This window comes from Anomalospiza imberbis, chromosome 12, assembly GCF_031753505.1.
Source record: "Anomalospiza imberbis isolate Cuckoo-Finch-1a 21T00152 chromosome 12, ASM3175350v1, whole genome shotgun sequence".
Classification (NCBI taxonomy): domain Eukaryota; kingdom Metazoa; phylum Chordata; class Aves; order Passeriformes; family Viduidae; genus Anomalospiza; species Anomalospiza imberbis.
In genome coordinates, this window is record NC_089692.1 from 5,365,758 (window position 1) to 5,378,414 (window position 12,657).

Consider the following 12,657-nt stretch of genomic DNA (forward strand, 5'->3'; position numbering starts at 1 on the left):
ATAAACAAGATGAGTTGACTAAATTAGTTTACTTTTGAAGTATAATATCAAAGTGACTTGCTATTTAAATATACCAATAGATTCTGGTCACCATACCTTCACCAAGAAATGGTGCAACATAAAGTTCATATTTGGCAGATTTATTCTGAGATTTTGAAAATTATACTTTCCTATGAGAAGGCAATATGTTGGTTTTGATGATGTTGGTTAAAGCCCTCTGCAGAAATTCCTGATGTTTAGGTTTGGTGAATATCTTTGTTGAAAGGACGTCTGGAACCTTTGAGGAGTTTGTATGTCCTTTACAGACAGGAAGCAGAGTGGAAGTGAGGTGAGGTTGGTTTGGTATGGAAGGAGCAGGGTGCCTTTGTACCCTTTCTGAAATGGGATATAGCAGAGAGAATCAAGGCAAAGGAGCTTTACTGGGGGTACAGAAGCTGAGGTCCAGATGTTTTCTGGAAGGTGATCTCAATGCATCAAACATCCCTCCCATGTGTTGTGTGTGCATTCACGGGGAATGGGTGAAGGTCCAGAGGAGCTGGCAGTGCTGGTTGGATTGGGTGAACAATGTGGAGAGATCCAGAGTGTTGGCAGAGGATCTCCCTGACATCAAAAGAAAATTCCAGCCTTTGATAAATGCAGACAGTGAGCCTTGTGGGGCTTTGTGGTGGTGTAGATGTACATGTGAGAGAAAGGTAAGGCTGAGAATGTAACTCCAATCTTGAACAGAGATCTTGTTCTAACTTGCAAACGTTATCAGCACAATTCAAAATATTTTCCTAGAAACAATTTCATAATAAAAATCTGCCAGTTGTAGGCATTATTCGTAACTTGTTCCTGCTGTAGTGTTTCTGTTTTTTTTTTTTTTTTTTGAGCATGTTTTAACTTTTGATAGCTCTCTTTTGTTAACAGCTGAATTGATAGTGCTTGTCATGGTATTAAACATTAACTTTGTTTATCAGCGTTCTGTACAGTTTTGGTCTCTTTAAACATGCAGAGGGACTTAATCACATTTTTGACCAGGACTATCCAGATCTAAACGCAGCTTCATGTGCATATTATTGAGTCAAAGGATTGTGTTACTGTCTAATTCAGATGAATGAACGTGTAGGAGATCCACAGGCAGTGTAGCCCAAGCCAAGCATGGAAAAAGAAAAAGTACTCATGAGCATGTTAAGGGGAAAACACGAAGACTTGCAGGCAACGTGAGGAATACCTGTGCTGAAAACAGGATTAAGCTCCATTATATTACTGGGCCCAGTGGCTGTGTATGTAGTTTTGATTAAATAATTACATGCACACTGTATTATTTGATTTGCAAATGCAAACTGTAACACAATCACAAAAGTCAGGGACATTTCTGTGGAAAATATGGCCCTGAATAGACTTTCAGAATAACATTTCTTACACTTTGGTGGAATAAGAATTAAAAATCAACCATACAATGAATTTTTGAAATTAATTTATCACTAGTTGAAATACAAAAAGGAGTAATATTAATGTGGTTAATATTAAAATAATTTAAATAGGTAAGAACTGATACGAACCAGTTGAGTAAAAACCCATCAGAGATGACCAAATGTGTTAGAAATTAAAATATTAATTCTAATAATAACCAGCACTGCACACTGAGAATGAAAACATCAACAGAGTAATGACGTTACATGCCTTAAATATTTCATGAGATGTCTAGCATCACTTGGAAAAGGTACAGAGTGGCAGTAGAGGGCTTCAGTAGAAATGTAGATATACAGGAAATTCTGACCTGGGAGAAGATGAGAGGGAAGTCTCTCATCCTGGCCCTGTTTTCTTCTTACCTGTGGCTTACACCTGGGGTTGGACACAGGACACAAAGTTAAATCACCCGTGGACCTGACCCAGTGAGTTCAGCTTGATCTGGCCCATCTTTTAGGGATGGAACTGGGATGTGGCCATGGGATATGACTGCACAAGCAGCTGGAAGATGCTTCTGGGTCCCTCCTTGGCTTTAGCTGACTGTGGCTACACTTTGCTTGGTACTTCTGGAGCCAAGTGCTGGGCTTAGCATTTAATGGCTGAATTTAACTGGTTTTCTTCACTGCTTGAAGTGATTCAGCCGGCTGGATGTGACCTGGGAATTGCTTGGTGAAATGCTGTGGCACTTGTAAGCTGGAATAGGTAGAAGGGAGGATTGCTTTTGGCCTTGAAAACCTATGGATCTTCTTTAGCTATGTGGTCTGTAAGCCCACTACTGAATGTCAGAATTCATTTGGCTCTCTGTTAAAATGACATGATACAGAGTTCACTTAAAGATGTAAAAAATATCCCTGATATACACAACTTGACTATGTTTCATTTTCAGAACCTTTATTTTGAAATCACAGGTATGTAAAATTTAAAAATATGTCAGTTATTTGCTAGGGCACAATAGGAATAGTGCAGTATTTCAGTGATGTTGTATGAATATTAGCAACACTTCATATTTCAACTTGTAAGTCCTGAATTTTAAAAACCCCCATACTTCTGCAGATAAAGTACGTGCTGTCCCTAATATGCACTGGGGAGAAAAAACAAAAAAATAATCATATTGCCTTTAGTTTTCTGCTCCTGCTTTCTGAGATGCACAAGTTTTTATAACCTGCTCATCACTGGTACAGTTTCACTTGTAGGAAAAAACCTGTTAATCTGGATATAAAGGTAGAAATGACAAGAGGATATGTGAATGGGATCAAATGTTCAGAATTTTCACAAAAGACACTTGTCCCTTGGGACAAGTATTTATCCCAAAATGGGACAGGTAAATATTATTTGAGGATCTTTATGTTTAAATGTTAGTGCAAAAACAGGTGAATGGAAGAAACAGTGAAAAAAAAGCATGGGAAATAGATCTCAAACTTTTCCCCCTTAATTTTTCTTAAATGAGTATCTGAATGGTACCAAATAGTGACTATTAAAATTTATTTTGTTAAATAGTGCTGTCATGTGACAACTGAAATGCTGCATTTTTAACAAATGTATAATTAGCAGTCTTAATGAAAAGCCATAGCTTGATAGGCCAATTTCTATAGTCTTAAGGCAACCCCCCTCATATTTATTGTAATAATCGACAGCACAATAAAATGAATAGAAATATCTGAAAAAATATTAAGATATATATTTTTACATTGGACGTTAGTGCTATATACAAAATATATTGAGAATGTGTTTCAAAATATTTCAAACATTGTTGACCTTTCTTATATAATACCATGCTCAGGAAAATATATTTGCATAGATTTAGTAATATATTGTAAATAACTACATGGGACAGTGCACATTTTTCCTTAAGATGCAGCATTACAAGTAAGACATTAAATTATGCCTATCAGACAAAGCAGCAGAATTTCAACATTTTTTTATAGCACATTCTATTGGGAAGACATCTCTGCTTCTAAAAAGCACATGCATTAACTGCCTGATTCATGTGGTGACATGTGGCATATCCAAATGTGTTATGGATCTCCCAGGAATAAAAACAACATAGCAAAATCATCACCTTGGGATGTTCATTGAGTGAATATTTTACAGACATACTCCTTTTATATTTATATAATAATTTAGTGTTATGACAATTTTTTTAGCAGTGTTGGCAGTTTTTCTTTTTTATAATGGTATTATATTTGTGAGCCTATTAAGTGCACATGGGCTAAACTAGAGAAAAAAGTATTTTTCATAATTCCTTAGGGTGCTTGTAGCACAAGAACCATATTGGTATAGAAAAATGTTAATAAAAGGTCAAGCAGAACTTTCCAATGTTTATCATGATAGCAATAGCAATTTGGGGCTTTTTTGAATTGTATATTGAAGAAGCAGATTTATGGAGTGTATAGAGAGGAAGCTGTACCTGCTATACTTGGTACTTGAAGTCCTTATTAAGAGGCACATCTACCTTCTGAAAATGATAAAAGCAAATATTTTCTACCATTTGTCCTTTTAAATATCTGGCAATTGGTGTGAAATTGTACAAAATGAGCTGTAGAAGTTGCTTTTTTGCTGTTTCAGTGTTACAACTCTGAGCTCTGGAGTTAAGAACGGTGCTCACGTTGTGCAGTCACTTTTGCTGCTCCCGAGAGCTGGCATCCAAAATAGGAACAAGACTTCTGGTAGAGTGTATCCAAGTCCAAGAGACAGGAAATGCTGGCTTCTCATTCAGGGATTTGTCTGTCTGTCCTGGTGCAGCTCAGATTTCTATTTGCACTGAAACCTGGCCAGGCTGTTGTCCATCAGCTCTTAGGTCTACTGCAGCCGTGTAAGAGTCTGAGCTCAAATTCTGATTTAGTGAGTCTGGTACAGACTCATTTCTTCTTGCAGAGATGCAGTGATTTGTTTAGTTATAGAACAGATATGTCTATTTAGGGTGTGCAGTTTATATAATGCCTGTCCATATTGATCCAAGAAAGCTGAAATGGTAAAAGGTGTGTGATTTGACTGCCTGTGAACAGGATGGAAGGTGGCTGATTCAAATTTCATTGGTATCTTGTCTGGTGTTTTTTTCAAACTGAAATGGGTCTGCTCTTGCACCCTTGAAGTCTATGGGATTTTATTTATTTTTTATAAAGCATATTTAAATGCAAGCTGTGATGAGATTAACTCTGGTGTGAATGCATACATGTGCCTTTACACTCTTGCTGTGAGATTACAGCCCATCAGTTATAACCAACTCTCCAGTGAAGGAGGAGTAAGTAAATTTGTGTGCTGCTGCTTCATGCATTAATTTGCTTGAGTGTCTGTGTCCCAGAACAAATGAAGTGATTTCTTTCATTGTCTTCCTGCTGACAAGGGTGGGCTGTAACCTTCTATTGTCACACCACAGCTGGGTTAGGATTAACTGCAGCAGCTCCAAAATCCTGACCAGCTCAGAAGATTTTGGGTGATCTACAAATTGGTGCAAGCATCTTCAGGCCCAATATTGTGACAATACTAATTTTCAGATAACTTTTAATTTCTCCTTCAGCAGGTAAAACTTTACTACATGTATGTACAGTGCATAAATCTTATTAAATATTCAGAACTAGATACTTCTCTACCTGTTTTATAGAATGCAAACGTAATTTTCCTCAATTGCTTTGTAAATCTTTCTCTGATAGTAAGGGATGCTTCAATTATATGCAAGTTACAACAATGTTATGCTTCAGATTAAAATACTGACCAAAGACAAACATTGCATCTCCTGAAAACAGAAATGTGTTTTCTGTGCAAAAGTATAGATAAAGGCTATTTTCTTGAAATTGATCCAAGCTGGCTCCACAGGAACAGAAGCATGAGCATCCAAAGTAGCTGTAACAGCAGGAAATTCACTTTTCATTGCCATTTTGCTGTATCCCTTGTGAAAAGGGTTGAAAATAGTACAGGGAAACTACAGGAAATCTATATCAAATTTTCTTAGAGACCCATGTTATTGTTTAGCAATTTTCTATTGTATCATATTAACATTGTATTTAGTATTTCTTTTTGGCAGAGTCAGTAGTGATGATTGTTTTATGATATCAAAATGATATTAAGAATTAATAAAGAAGTGTTAATGAAGAGAAAATGGTGTTGGTAAAATAAGGTATATAAAATATATAAACACTATCAGGTTTGCCAGTACAAACTGATCTGTAATATGCTGGTTATTCATGGTTTCCATTTTTATCATATGGTCTAGAAAAAAAAATAAGTTTCTTATGTATCCATACAGCATTAAAAGAAAAAAAAAATCTTTCTTTCAAAAAAAATTTCATTTCTTTGTGTAATAGCAAGGCTTCCCTGGGAGCTTTTCTGTGCAGTGAAATTGTGATGCTTTTTACATGTGCAGAAATCCTTTTGTAGGTAGACCTGAAATAGCTGGGGAGTTGGTGAACTAAACTATGTGAAACCCACACAGTGGGAAGATGAAACATCCTGAACATGGGTAGGATAATAAAGCATTTTGATTACTATGATCTGGGGGAAGAGGAACTTCTGTAAGTACAGATGTCTTAGAGCAATGTGGACAGAGAATGGCACTCAGATTTTGCCTGCCTACAGAATAAATATCTTTGGAATTGTCAGTTCATTTTCTAATTCTGAAATGTTTGAGTTTGACACTGTAGTTTGGAATTTCACTGTAGGTGTTCGTTCCCAGCTACAGCAGGGGTATTGAGGCGTGGCCTGAAGCCTAAATTAATAAACTGCTTCAGGATTTTTAGGCTGGGCTCTGTGCTGGCACTGCCAGCTTGGGCAGCTGGGCCAGGAGGGAGGGAGCAGCAGGGGCCAGGGGAGCAAAGGGTGGGAGACAAGGAGACAGTGAGGTGAACAGGAAAGAGGTGGCCATGAGGAGGAGAAGGAGGTGCAGGTGATGAAGCACATTCCAAAACTCATGAGCAAGGAGCAGCTTCACTCAATCGGACATGCAACGTGAGACCTGACATAAGTTACTTCCTAGCTGAACTAGGTAATTTTTTTAAAATTAAGCTCTTGGGGTTTGACATCTAGAATTTGTCTGTTTTCACTGTTGTTACATGCAAGCCCTGTTTAATTTTTTATTGTTAGCTCTGGAAACAGGACAGAAGTGAACGAGGCCAAAGGAATCCCCTGTAGTCTGTGCACTGTAGCTCAGCACCTGAGCAGGCTGGGAGAATGGTCCAAAATGTCCCACTCCTCCACAGTCCTGCCAGCACTGCTGCCAGTTGCCTTCCTCCCCTGCAGTCCATCCTCCAGCACTTCTCCAGCCTGGCTGGAAGGAAGGTGGGCGAAAGGCCAGAGCAGAGTCTTGGCCTGCGGTGATGGTCTGGGTTAGAACAGACCCCTGGAGCCAGTGCAGTGTGATTCCTGTCTCCTTTGTCCCCTCTTGATGAGGGGAGCAGGAGTTCTGACAGCTTCTCTGGAGATGTTCCTTGTTCATCCAACCCAGGAGGAGCAGTAATTTGGACACAGGCAGTCCTGTAATATGCAGTGGGGTTTTTGTGGTACAACTTACTTAAGGTGTTGTCTTTTCATGCAATATCATCTTAATTGAGTATCTTTTTCACTTTTCAAGGATCTGTGTACTCCTTCCTCTTCTACTTGCTTCTGTTTGAATTTTGAGTGCATAAGATTGCTTCCACCTTTTGTTGGCTACCTTGCCAGAAATATCCATTGTATTCTGTGAGCTTGAGGTTTAAAAAAGTGGCAAAGAAGCAGGTTTGGGAACTTTGAAATATAAGTTATCTGTTTTTTTTTTTTTTTCCTTTTTTTTTTTTTAAGACATAGTTGCCAGATTTTGAGACGATCCTGGAGATGGTGCCACGAGCTGCCCAAACAGATAAAAATGTCTGATACTATATCAGTGGCACTATGTGTTTGTGTTCCATTTCTGTTCCTGTATCTATCTAGGATGAGCTTCCTGTGCAATTTTGGGGACACAGGGAAATTGCTATTGCTGACTCAGGAACAGCTACTCAAAGCTGAGGAGTTTGTGTCATCCATATGGACTAAAAATGAGTACATTGCCTTGTTATTCACAAAGAGCTGCAAATGGGCTCTTATGAAGAACATAAATGAGAATTAGACATCTGTGACCTGTTCAATTACTTGAAGGTACCTCACTGCCATTTCTGCCTTTGACCACTTCTAGGGTGTATGTCTTGTTTGGACATGAATGAGAATTGTAAGGTATTTTATTAAACAAGAAAATGGAAGGATGAAACATCTAACCATTCTAGGAGATACGTTCAGATTTCTGAAATTCTGCTCATATTTTGGTTTTCACCCAACATGGTTTTAAAATTATTGCAGCATTTTCCTCTTAAAAAACACAATAATAATGGGTAACTTTTTATATTTTAAAAAATCCTGTTCATGGAGCTTCACACTAATAACTACATGACTAAAATGAATAACATTAGATTTATAACATGAAATTAATTGTCCCAAAGATGACATTGACCTTCATTTGAATAGCAGACTTTAGCTCTTTGTTTTTAGCAATTCTCTTTTATCTGACGTAAAAATACGTGTTGTGTTTTTTTTTTTTTTTAAGGCCACTTTTGCTAATACAGTTAACAATACTGTCGAGCAATTGCTTACAGGAGTAGAAATTCTGGGCAGGCGTCTAAAACCTTGCTGAGATAAGTCTCACCGAAACCTTTCTAAGCTAAACCGCACCAAAACCTTTTCTGTTTACATGGCAGTTCTGGGTGAGGGTTGTAAGGAGTTACTCCGTACATTTATTAGTTTCAAGGACGCTGTTTCAGAGAGTTGCTGTATGGGTTTGTGGAGAGCAGCACCTGTAGCTGTTGCCGAAGACAGCTTGAGGCGAGCAGGCGGCGGTGCCCGACCTGGGGGAAGAGACTTCTGGGGGCCGCGGTGCCCGGGAGCCCGCTCCGGCTCGGCTCCGGCTCGGCTCGGCTCGGCTCGGCTCGGCTCGGCTCGGCTCGGCTCGGCTCGGCTCGGCTCGGCTCGGCTCCGCTCGGCTCGGCTCGGCTCCGCTCGGCTCCGCTCCGCTCCGCAGCGACGGGAGGCCGTGGTTTTCCCGCGGCCTGCAGCACCGGGCGCGGCCGGGCGGTGGCAGCAGAGCCCCGCGCGGGAGCGCGCAGCGGCCGCGCTGCCCGCCCGCGGTACGCGGTGGCACGGGAGGGAAATGAAAACAATTGTTCATGGGGGAAATTTATGTGCTTCATCTGGCTGCATGATTTCCACGGTTGTACCAGTGCCACTTAGGGACTGGTATTGCGTTTTACGTCTTTAGGCTACAACAAAGTAGCTTTTCCATCTGCTGTGAAGCCTCTAATAATGCTTGTCTCGCTGTGTTTTTGTAGTACAGTGTTTCATTTGAATAGCAGACTTCTTCGGCTCTTTGTTTAACAAATGCTTTTCATCTGATGTAAAAACCCCAGTTTTGTTCTAAGGGTATTTTCCTTTTATCCTTGGTGAACAGAGGATTTCGGTTTCTCCTCCTGTTACGTGCTGGGTACAAATTCATTTAAGCACCTGAAGTAGTCGTATCCAGTGGAGTTCTAGATGGAAACGTTGCCTGGGTGTTATGCAAAGGGGCTCTGAATTTATTCCGTCATAGCTCTGACACTGTTCATCCTGTTCTCTTCCGTGCTTTATTCGTTCATGTTGTCCCATTAAAATCAATGGGATTATTTGTGTAAGGCAAGTGGGAGGGAGGTTTTAATCCGAGTGATTTTTTTCTCCTCACTGTGACTGTTTTTGTCATGTTTCAACTCCTGTAATGATTAAGCCTATAATATTTTCTGATTTTAACACCGTGTTTCTGAATTTTGTTAGCTTGAAGTCTTTACATACCAGTACACTTGTGCAAATCTACCTACAGATAAATTCTTCTTTTGCCACTGTTTTACAGGATCTTAGCATTGGCAGTTTTATCAAACTGCATTATAATGTTCAGTACCTTAGCATTTATTTCAGTTAAAATTTCTAGAAAGGTAAATTATTTGCTTCATCTTTACGGATTACGGTGGGGATGTATACACACACCAGATTCTGGTCATTCAGTGAGAAGTTTCTCTCCTTATCTCAGCAAATTCTGGTGGTTTACTGATAATTTTTAGATGATGCTTAAAGAAAATGCAAGCAGTTTGTTTGCATAAGTGAACTAGGTGAATAGGTGGGACAACTATTACAGTATTAGAGTGTTTGGAATTTGCACGTCATAAAACTCAGGAATGCATGACTCCTCTTAATAGTAAATGGCATTTCTTTACAAATACTGGTGGTTGTAGCGATATTTATCAGTAGATGATTTTCAGAGATACTGTAGGTATGTTTATAGCAACTTTGGTAATAAACATTCTGAAGTACTGTGATCTCTGTGGGTTTTATTTTTCTGCTGTACTGACTGCATTTGCAATGCTTTACAGATTGGAAACAGAGCCCGATTAGAGTTCACAAAAAGCTTTACCTTTTATTTTTGTATATATTTTACAGGCAGATTTGATTTCTCTATTTATCTGTATTAGGATATGTAAGCAAAAAAAAGTGTACGAAATCCTGTTGCATGAAAATGCAAAATATATCCTGTTTTTAATGCCTAACACAAGCACCTTGTGTTAGGGTTAGGGTTTGAGGACCTATATTTAATTTTTTTACCTGTCCTTTTGTTTCTGTAGAAGGGATGTGTTTGAAATGCCTTAACTGCAGTTCTTTGCCTAATTTGAGAGAACATTTATTTGATAAAAAGCAAACTTTTGAAGTTACTGAAAAGAAGCACCAGTCTCCTTCTGGGGCCACCTGGTTCTTGCTCAGCTAATTAGAATTTACCTTTTTCCCAGCAATTGAATTATTCAAAACTGCATTTCTTTATTGCGAGTTACCAAATTCCAAAGTGAGAAAATACTAAGATAATGAACAAATATTTGTGACAAATTATTACCAGTTCTGTATAAGAGAAACAATATTAAGATCAGTAAATATGTGAGAGTGTGTTATACTAGAACTGGACAGAAGATGGTTTGATAGTGAAATATGATTTGCTTTTGAGCAGGTAAGTATTGATGGTGGGAGACACATTTGTGGGTTGTGCCAAAAATCATAAGAGGCTGAGATGCTTCTCTGGTTTCTGTTGCTGTTTTCAGTGAACACAAAATGATAAAACAAGTAAAGAATGTGAAATATTTTACTAATTTTATTTGCATTTAACTTTAAAAAAATCTTATTGCTTGGAACTGAAGTTAACTTTTTAAATTATTTATGTTAGCAATAATGCATGTTTCTGTTATTGAACTATATCTCTATGGTTCATCTAGTGAACAAAATCCTCCCTCAGCTAATTATAACTTACAGTATTTTCCCAGCAGTCTTACAATCAAATTATTCAAAATTGCATTTCTTTATTGCATATTGCTAAAACCCAAGACAAGCAGACATCAAGATAATAAACAATTATTTATTGCAAATTATTACCTAATATATAAGATTAACAGCTTGTAACTATTAAGATTAATACATGTGGTAAACTCTATTTATTATACTTATTTTGTAGCAAATATCTCTGTATAAAACATATGTTTATGTATTGCAATTAATGAGAAAAAGTGTAAGATTAACAATTTAAGCTGTGTTTTGTTCTTAGATTTATGCACACTGTAAAATTTATTTATTGCACTTATTAAAAGTATTTAATGATAGACTTCTCAAGCTATATTTTTAATGTGCAAATATGAACTAAAGGAGTGTTAAATTACAAAATGGAAAATTATAACTGAAGTAAAAGTATCTAACTATTTTCTGCTATAAATCTACTTTAAAATGATCATCGTTGGAGTTAGAGAATCCTTAAATTGTGGCCTTTATAGTACGTAATGAGTTGTGATGAGTTTTCCTTTTTAAAGGCTTTTTTCATCATTAGAGCTCAACTCAACATCTTGCTCCTAAAGATAAATGTAGCTCATAGTATAAACATTGGAATCATATCTTTTTATGGCGAGAAGTTAAAATAACATTTCAGAGAGGAGAGAGGGCGAGCGCAGGCAGAGACAAGTCGTGCTGGGCTGCGAGGCAGAAGCTGCATTCCGAGTGAGGCTCTGCTCTGTGCTGGCAGAGGAGCTGCTGCTGCTCGCAGCCTGCACAGCTGGACTGCCGTGTTCCACCTCGCTCCTCCTCAGGAAGCTGCTTTGGTCCAAGTCCTTCCAAACTGATTTTTCCCTTTGCAGAATTCTGATATTTCTCAGCATCTTTGATGCTTTCTTCATATTGCCAGGGGTTTTTTTACTGCTTCAACTTGTCCTAGGTTAGGGTCTGGTGTAATATATTGCCTTTGCATTTTGTTGTTGAAAATAGTGGTGTGTTACAAATATATTCAGATATGAGTTTCATTTATGTAGTGGTTATTTTTTTGGGAAGAAATTGTTTTTCAGGGAAGGAATCTTGCAGCTGAAATTTATTTCTAATTCTGCTTTTTCCTGTCTGTGCCTATGCTTAGTATCAGGCATTTAAAGTGTGCTTAATGATGGAATTACCAGAAACAAGTGATGTGATTTTATCAGGATTTTATACTTAAACAAGCAAATATGTATGTGAACAAGTTGGATGGGGAAAAAAAACACATTACATGTTTTGAAAATTTTGCATGAATAGGATTGATACTCATTAAAGACTGTACACACAGTATTTTAAAATATATTAAACACAATTTCTATTTCACAGATTATGTATTCGTATTAGACTTTTTTGTTAAAAAGCTTTCCAAAAACATCACAATATAAAGAGAAGGATTAATAGGAATGGCAAGCTGTGTTTTTGAATGTTTGTTTTTTTATATCTTCTAAGCAGTTATTCTGACTGTTAGTTTTAGCTTTCTGTACTGGGTTATACAACTTTACTGTGTCTGACTTGAAATGTTGAGCTATAAGTGTGTTTTAAGTGAGGTGAAAATGCAGTTAAGTTTCCTTATGTTAACTAATACTTTGATGAGAATCAAGTAAAAGTATTTTGTTAAGAGTAGTGGTGACTTTGAACTCAAAATAAGGTGTAGGAGGGTTGTTAAGCTTTCTGGAACATAAGAAAAAAATCTTACAAAACGGATTTTGAGTTTTGTTTTAAATGCATTAAACCACTGATGTACTGAGTTCTCCTTGTTGATGTAGGTGTTACTTCTGCTTAAAAAAATTGTCAGTTTTTATCTAAATGCAATTTATTATTATAGAGTCCATTAGATTTTTCAACCAAGTGCTAGTG

The 12,657-nt window shown here is 37.7% G+C and overlaps 1 long non-coding RNA gene across 7 annotated transcripts in view; it reads left to right on the forward strand.

The window, feature by feature from the left end:
- LOC137481086 (uncharacterized) overlaps positions 1–12,657 on the forward strand; it is a 203,478-nt gene that overhangs the window by 3,726 nt on the left and 187,095 nt on the right. The window lies entirely within an intron of this gene.